This window comes from Hevea brasiliensis, chromosome 13 (assembly GCF_030052815.1).
Source record: "Hevea brasiliensis isolate MT/VB/25A 57/8 chromosome 13, ASM3005281v1, whole genome shotgun sequence".
Classification (NCBI taxonomy): Eukaryota; Viridiplantae; Streptophyta; class Magnoliopsida; order Malpighiales; family Euphorbiaceae; genus Hevea; species Hevea brasiliensis.
The window spans coordinates 10747119-10756060 of NC_079505.1; the positions used below are offsets into that span (position 1 = coordinate 10747119).

An 8942-nucleotide genomic window follows, 5' to 3' on the forward strand; every position below is an offset into this window, starting at 1 on the left:
GGTTTGGTTTGATTTTATTATAAAAATTTCGATTATTTTGGTTCGGTTCGGTTTTGAAGAAAAAAAATCGATTAAACCGAATCGAACTGAATAGTAATTTATATAGTCAAGTCAAACTAAATCAAACCAAATTGATTTTTGAATTGATTTATTTTTATGAAAAATTTATGAATTATATTTAATTTTATATATATTAATTGTTTAATTTCATTTATCAAAAATCAAACCGATCAGTTTAAATCGAACCGAACCGAAATATAGCGATTCGGTTCGATTCAATTTTTCACCCATTTCAATTCAATTCGGTTTCTAAAATTTACCATTCAATTCGATTCGGTTCGAACCGAATGCTCACCCCTACAATTAAATCCATATGCCAAGCCATCAATTATAAAATAATAATATAATTTTCAATTAAATCCAAATACCAAGTATTATCATTTATTTGACTTAAAAGACAATATTTTAAAATATTTAAGAACCTTTATTCAAGTTACCTGACAATTAAACCCTTTCAATCTCTTTTCCTTAAATGCCTATATTTTATAAATGAAAAGGGAAATTATAAAAAAAAAAAATGAATTTTTAAAATTTTTACAACTCTAACTTAAATTAATTGTTTTTCTCCATTGTTCTAAAGCGTTCAATTGTTGGAGTTTGATGGGTGTTCATAAGTGAGTAATTGGATGTCTTTCTCTGATTTTTCATGCATGTTAAAGATGCAAGATTCACCCACAGTGGCTCGGGTTGGGATTATTCCCTTTGAGCATTTGGTGTTCGCACAATTACTTGTTATGGCAGCAAAAGTTTTAGGTCCTCAGGAGATTGTTTCCTTTGCTCTCAATTATCTAAAGGAATGAGATAGAATTAAACAGGTCAGTAATCCATTCTCTATAGCTTTATCTAAATTGAGCTCTCCTATAAAATGGTCTAAACCGATTGAGGGAAGGTTCAAATGCAATGTGGGTGTGGCTCTCTTTTTGACACAATCTAAAGCAAGTTTCCATGCTATTTTTCATGATAGTCATGGGATGTTTATTGTTACTATTAGTGGGCATAGACTTTTTTGTGTTTCTCCTCATTTGGCTGGGGTCATTAGCCTTCGAGAAGCTTTTCCTGTAAGGGTTGAGCAGATTTCGATTCAAATTGAAAAATTAAATCGAACTGAATAAATTCGATTTAAATTGAAAAATTAAATCGAACCGAATCAATTCAATTTAATCAGTTTGGTTGGATTTTATGCTATAAAAATTTCAGTTATTTCGTTTTGGTTCGGTTTTAAAGAGAAAAAATCGATTAAATTGAATCAAATAATAATTTTATATATTCAAATCGAACAAAATAGAATTGAATCGATTTTTGAATTAATTTATTTTTATGGAGAATTTATGAATTATATTTAATTATATATATATAAATTATTTAATTTCATTTATTAGTGGTTATTAGGTTCAAACCAATGTTAAAATTAGATCAAATAACTTAAAAAACAAGTTTAAATTAAAAAAATAATCAAAAATCAAACCGATCGATTTGAACCGAATCAAATCAAAATATAACGGTTCGGTTCGATTTGATTTTTCATCCATTTCGGTTCGATTCAATTTCTAAAATATATAATTCGATTTTTATAATTTAATTTGATTCGATTCGATTCGATTTGAACCGAATACTCACCTCTACTTTCCTGGTTGCTAGATCATAATATGACTTAAGTTGATGATGAGGTTGACTCGAAATTGATGTTATTTACTATGGTTTTAGAGGAAGTGGAATTTGAAAGAATCATTATGGACTGCAAAAGTTCTTTTATAACTAGGAGTGTCATTTTCCCTTAGTTGAATTAGTAGGCTTGTCAATAGAGCAGCTCATGCTATTGCTCGAAATACTTTGTTGTTTAACCGCCATCTTCTTTTTAATCGACTCTTGTATTTGTTTCATCTAAAAGGATTCTTCTGAATAAATTTCTTCTGTCTTAAAAAAAAAACGTTAAATCTGTTTCTTGAATTTGATAATCAATGATAATTAAATTTAAAATAGAAAAATTAAAATAATTTTGTTCAAAATTCAACAAAAATATATCAATGTAGTTCACATTCGAGTACGCTACTAACTAAGGACTAATTGGAAATTTTTTTCTCCCAAATTTGCCAAAAGAAGCTAAATTTTGGCCTCTTTATTTATCTATTACTTATCATTTACCATTTGCAATCCCTTCTTTAAAAAAAAAAAATCATAACAATGACATGAAATGAAATTCAATTAAAAATTAAAATAAAAATTCATAGTCAATTATTTTTCTCTCAAAGTCTTATCTTAAAATTAAAAATCAAGATCGGCAAGTTTAGTAATATTCGATCATTCCAATAATAAAATATTTAAAAAGAAAACTTTTTTTGAAAAATATTTTAAATTTTCAAATATAAGAACTTATTACTCTTGTAAAAAATAATAATTACTTGAAGATAATAATGCAATTTAACATTAATAATTTAGATTTCTCAACATAAATTGAAATTATAGTAAAAATTAGTAAAAATTTTATTAAAATTATTTTTATAGAACGTCTTAAAAAAAAAAACCGGTCTAAGATAAATTATTTACCGGTTCAAAGTCATCTTCCCGTTACCTTGACAAAAAGGCTATGCACCGTTAGATTAAACTAAAACTAAGATTACACAAATATCGAGGCAATTCTTGTGCACATTCAACGTACAATATCATAGCTTAGTTATAATTATTATTATTATTATTATCATTACAAAGCTCTTAGCTCCCGTGTGCCATGCCGGGCATGAGAGAAACTGCAGGCCGAAATTGTTTTAAAAAATAGAAAAGAAGGGAAACCGAAATGCAAATTCGAAGTATTTTGTTGGTATCATACTTTATGTTACTGATGATTTCCTTTTGATATGGCTATGGAATCTGCACTCTTACGAAACTCTCTTCTTCTTCTTCCTTCCCACGCTCAGAATCGCTTCAGTTTTGCCCCATTTTCGATCTGTAAGTATCTCTTTTGATGCAATGCATGTCCTTTTTTTTAGTCAATCAGCAGATTACAGGTGTGCGATTCATTCAGTGTTTGGTGTTGCTTTCTTTAGTTTTTATTTTATTGGTGCTAAATTATTTAGGGTTTTTGCGTTACGGTTGTGGATCTTCACATCTTTTTGGATTTGATTAGTGTTTGGAAGCGTCTCTAGGGTTTTTCTTTTTGGTGGTGGGAAAATGTTGCAAATGTGATTAACTGTGATTTTGAATTTTGGGTCTTATAACGTATCAATGCTTCTCTCTCTATGTATCTGTGGGGGAGAGAAAGGAATGAGGATGTGGCTTTCAATTTTTTTTTTTTTTTTATTCTCTTGCCTTCTGCTCTTTTTTCTGTTTTTATCTCCTCAGGTTTTGGGGTATGCTTTTTTATCATAGCTAATGTTCGTTTTGTGAAGAGAGAATTTGAAGTTGGTAGTTTATTTGGGTTTGCCCTTTTCTATTAATGGGTGAATTAAACGAGGATTTTTGTTGTTAAGTATTTGCTTTGATCCTGTTTGTCAGACAATAAGGAAATGCTGTATTTGGCATATGGCGATGTGAAAGTTGGATATTAACTTTCAAACTTTGATAATTCCCATTATTCAGGACCCTAGAAAATACAAAATTTTGGTGGCTAAAGCACAACTTATCTAGAAAAACAAGCCTATGTGGTTGTTGCATAACCTTGCTCACAGCTGCATTTCTTAGAAAAGGAGTTTATCATTATCAGTCCAAATCTCTCGTTCTCACAATTATCCAAAAAAAGAAAAACAAAAACGAGATAAGAAAATTCAATTACAGCATTTGCTTGAGCCTACTATTTCCTTTTCTTAATAATTATTATTCTTTTTGTTGTTTTTTTGAGCTTTATTAACTAAACTTTCCTTTCATTGCTTTTCCTTATTCTTTCAGGCTTGGTTAATTATTCTTCCTAGCATTTGCTAGTAGATCTGTAGCAGTTGATTATGGCAGACACAAGTTCAGTAGATGTGATTCTGGACTTTCTGCGAAGAAATGGCTTCACCAGAGCTGAGGCAGCATTATGCAGTGGGCTTAGTAAGCGCCCTGATTTGAATGGATTTCTTAAAAAACTTACCCTTGAAGACAAGGAATTGGGAAAGGTGTTGGATGAGGAGAATGGGAGCAAACATGTAACTGATAATCAGGTGCTTGGTTCTCAAAATAGCTTTGAAGTTTCTAATGAACTTATTATTAAAGAAATAGAGTGTGGAACAAGTGGAAATGGTTCTGAAAGCAAATGGAGAAAATCTGCTTTGGTTGGAGAGTGAAGTGGTAAGCCTAATGAAGCAATTGGCACAATTGATTCTGAGGATAGTGTCCTTGATTTATATTCGTGGAACTTTAATGCTCGCATTGGTCATTCTTCTGAACCTTACCAAAATGATGGTGGTCCAACTGATAACTGCTCTAGTAGAGCAATTGCAAAATCTGGAGAAGAGGTTGTCTTCTCTGGTGAAAAGAGGGGTTTGTGGCCTGGAAGCACAAGTACTATTAATGCTAAAGCAGAATCCAAGTATGAAAGAATTCCAACTAGTGAATCAAAGGAACCTGATCAGCAACTTAAGACTCCTGTTGCATACTCTGTAGAAAACACGTCGTTTAGAAGTGAGGACACTAGCACTGCAACAACATGGAAAGATTGTCCTGTCAAGACTGTTTTTCCTTTTCCCAAGGGGGATGTATCAACCAGTTATGATGTCAATGCTAGTTTGGACAAATGAGAAGAAAAGAAGAAAACAGACATAGGTGATGTTAGGGTGGCAATCAAAGAGCAGGTGGATGAGGTTGCAAGAGCTTTATACTTTGGGAAGTCTCAGGGGAGTACAGAGCAAAAGAATTTAAGTGGCTTAAGTTTTTCTCTTGCATCTAATAATCCAAAGGAAGAATTCCCAAGGCTTCCACCTGTTAAACTCAAGTCAGAAGACAAACCATTGAACATTAATTGGCAGGAAAAGTTTGAGCGTGATGGGCCAGTTGTGAAGCACAGCAGTACTGATAATACTTTCCTTATTGGGTCATATCTCGATGTTCCTGTTGGACAAGAAATCAACTCTTCAGGTTAGCTCTTAACATGAATATTTTATGCGACACCTAAGCTCATATAATTTTTTGTTTTCTAATGGGATGACGGTGTTTGTTTCATTTATATTTTCATCCTCTGACTGTAATATTTAATTAATTTATTTTTATTAAGATTTAATATAACTGTAGATCATAATCATTGATTCAGAAGTAGAAAAGGGAAAAATGTAGAAGAAATAATTAGTCATCCATCTTGATTCAAATTCTATTTATCATAAAACTATTAGCTAATTCCTGCTTGTTAAGATGTTGATTCATGTTAGTTTCAGGGGATTATTACCTGGTTTAGTTTGTTACTTCATCAGTGAGGTATGCTAGTTTCAGAGGATAGCTACCTGGTTGACTATTGAGATTAAGACCGTAGTATTTATGGTAGTCTTGTGTTTATATCCTGTCTTGAAATGTAGAAACTGGCATTTGACTTTAAGACATTAGATAAAGAGGAAATAATTTCTTTTAGAGCCAAAGAAGTTTTAGAGGTTCATATTCTATCATACAATGACAAACTTTTTCCTGGTTGTTTCCTTCATGCTTATTCTAAAAAGCATAGTTTGAACTTTGAGCAATTGGAAAAACGTGTCCTTCTCCTTCACTACAATTTACTCTTCCCATGACAGAGAAGAAGGGGATATATGTTTATTTTCCCCCAATAGAATGCTAATAGTTGCATTATCATTTTGTTGCTCATAAGCATATGGATGCAATATGGCTTTCATGTTGTAAATTAAAATTTTTGCATTTTCTATAGAAATTAAGATTGCATTGGAGTAGCATGACCATTTCCCTTGCTTATTTTTTAGGCTAATGAGCAGAAAATTCACAACCCTAGGTCTAATGTTCAATTATGGCTAATATCTTTATTAATTGTATGTGTGTACTTTAAAATTTGTGCCAATTACATGGCCTAGGGACTAGGGAGGGTCTGTTAGTGCTTTTAGATTTGTTGATGTGACACATATTTTGATCCTAAAAAAAGTAGTCTTTTGATGTGGCATTTGAATGACAAGAAATTCCAATGGCCAACTTTTGTTGTCTGTTGAGTGTTCATTGGAGTAAAATGAATTTTAAATGTTGTTTAAGTAGTATTGAAGTTGTTGATGTTACATGGAGGTCTTAGCTCTACCCTGCCTTTTGTTTTTCTTCTAGAATAATCATAAGCATTTTCAAAATTCAGAAAAACTATGCAAGAGGGCGCTAGTGAACAATTGGAAAAAGCTCTATCCCTCTTATGGAAAGTGGAAATAGAAGCAAATTAGTTTCAATGGATTTTTCCTTTGCGACCTATTTACTGACATGATTTATCACTAGATGTAAGTGGGGTTTAGTTTAAGGTTGAACTTTGAGAAGGTTTATGATTAGTTGTGCTAAGGTTTTATGGTAAAAAGTTATGGATAAAATGGAGTGCACTTATCTCCAAATTTTGAACTTAGCCAGTATGAAGCTACATAATAGGACCTAGTTTTTCCCATTTTGCAATTCAATGACACATGAGGTTTAGCAGCTAGTTTAGGGTTATTAATGCTTAACCATCCATGCATTTTGTTATTATTAGAGCCTAAAACTTGGTTTGATGACTTGAGTTGGGTAAAGTGATCCTTCATCTCCTTATTGTTGATATTCTTGATCGAGTGATTGATAGGGATGTGATTGCATGATTCAAGATACAAGAGTGGGGTCTGATGAAACTATTGCTGTCTCACCTGCAATTTATTAAGGACTTCATTTTCTTCTTTCCTTATAGTGTGGCTAGTTTTGTCAAAGTCGTATATAACTTGCATATTGTTGAGGAAGTGTCTAGTTTAAGAATTATTCAATCATCGTAAAACTAGCTCTGTATTTGCATTTAGATGTTGATGTTGTTCAAGGTTGACATCCTTAGTAGGTCATAGTTTAGGTTTGAATTCTTTCTTTGTTTTTTTTTTTTTTTAGTTGAAAATATCATAAGTAGGAGAGTAGTACAACATAACCTAGAAGCATTACACATTTCTGAGGATTTAACCCAAAATCGTTTAGAGTGGAGAAAACGAATCTATATAGCCGACCCCAAATTTTTGGGATAAAGGCTTAGTGGAGTTAAGTTGAGTTAAGTTGAGTTGAGTTGAGTTGAGTTGAAAATATCATAGGTGAACCTCATGCACAAGGCACACTAGCCCAATGGTCTATGTCTCGGAGCCTCAAAGGTGGGTGATATCACTGAGGCTTGACCAGCAAAGTTGCAAGGCCCAAAAATGGCACGCCTCATAAACCAGCACTTCCTGCGAGCCTTCTCATGCCTAAAGACCACCACCACTAGACTCGGAATGCCCCTATCTATCTGAATTCGATATCGATGCACTAGGACGTCTTTGGAATTTACATTTTTGTCACTTGAATCTTGTTGAAACACCACTATCGAGGTCGCTTGCTAGCAGTCTTTTTATTAAATTCGAAGAGAGTGTTGGGCATATTATACCTTTATTCATTTTTAATATAGGCTTGTATAAGTGATTATGTTGTTTTATACATTAAAATGATTATCTAATTCAATGTTGCAACCCAACTATATGTATTTTGCCCTTTCATTTCATGCATTTCCCTTGTGGGATTCCAAATACTTTTCATTTTCAAGGTTCACACAGCTTAAATATCTCTCTCCTCCTACCCTTGGCTGCTACTGCTGCTGCGTTTTGCTCTCTCTCTCTCTCTCTCTCACTCTTTTTATTTTTGGGAATTTTTTACCTTGTTTTAGTCTTGGCTGCCGTTGCTTTTTTGAATATTAAAGACTTTGGTTGGGTATACTTGTCATGATTTGTCATATTGGTTTGGAAAAAAAATGCTACGGTTCTTAACAGACTGGGTTTTTCTGTGTTTGTGGGGCTTTGGTTGTGCCAGTCAGATTGCACAGCTTTATTGTGTTATTTTCTTTCTTTCTTGTATTTATTTATTTATTTATTGTTTGGGCAGGCAGGAATTCCTCGTTCACCTAATTATATGATTCAGCCAAGGAATTCAAGAAAATTCACATTCAAATACTCAACAGACTTAGGATTATGTTTCAGTTTTAATTTAGAACTTATTGTGGAAATTATTGAGTACTTTTTAATACTTTTAGAGTTTTACTTATGTGTCTTTTTTAATATATCAGTTACCGGTTCTTTATTTAAGTCACATGGATATTTTTGTAATTTTAGAATTGTTGGAAAGTTATCTAGATTTCTGTAGGAGTTTTTACTTAGTGTCCTTGTTGGTTAAGGGTACTTTTTGGAAGTCCAGATCCTTAGATGTTCAGGATTACTTTTTGAGTTTATAAATGCATATGTTTGTAATGTTGTTTCTAAGTTTTTGATCAATACAATTTCCAGCAGTCATACTTCAAGTTGTGTGATGCAATTCAATCCCGGGTATGATGCCTATGAAACCTTGGGTGGTGCCTAGGAAGTTTAGGTGTGAAGTCTAAACCTTTTATTTTACTGTCCATAGGCCACAGTTCTCCTTTTCTTGTTTAATCTCGCTTTTAAAGTCCATCATTTCACAAACTCTAATTGTTCCAACTAAATTCTGACTCATCCTAGCCTTCAAGTAAGTCCGAAATTTAGCTCTAATCTTCCAATTTCTGGTGTTCAGAATTATGACTATAAAAATCTGATACAATGTCTCAAAAACCAAGAGCAGATCTAAGAATTACGTGCATGGATTTCTGGACATCATGGAATGGATGTGATACAATTAGATGAGCCTCATCATCAACAAAAGAGGTAGCAATCATAAGAGCCTGTGCAACAAGAATAGCTAGAAAAAGAGCTGAACAAGCTGGAATTGCCGTCTCAACATGA

At 32.7% G+C, this 8942-nt stretch overlaps 1 long non-coding RNA gene across 1 annotated transcript; it reads left to right on the forward strand.

The window, feature by feature from the left end:
• The first annotated feature begins 2771 nt into the window (after window positions 1–2771).
• Window positions 2772–8499, forward strand: LOC131171811 (uncharacterized). The gene is made up of 3 exons (XR_009142458.1): window positions 2772–3003; window positions 3940–5106; window positions 8074–8499. It is a non-coding gene; the product is annotated as an uncharacterized LOC131171811 (long non-coding RNA).
• Window positions 8500–8942: the final 443 nt, after the last annotated feature.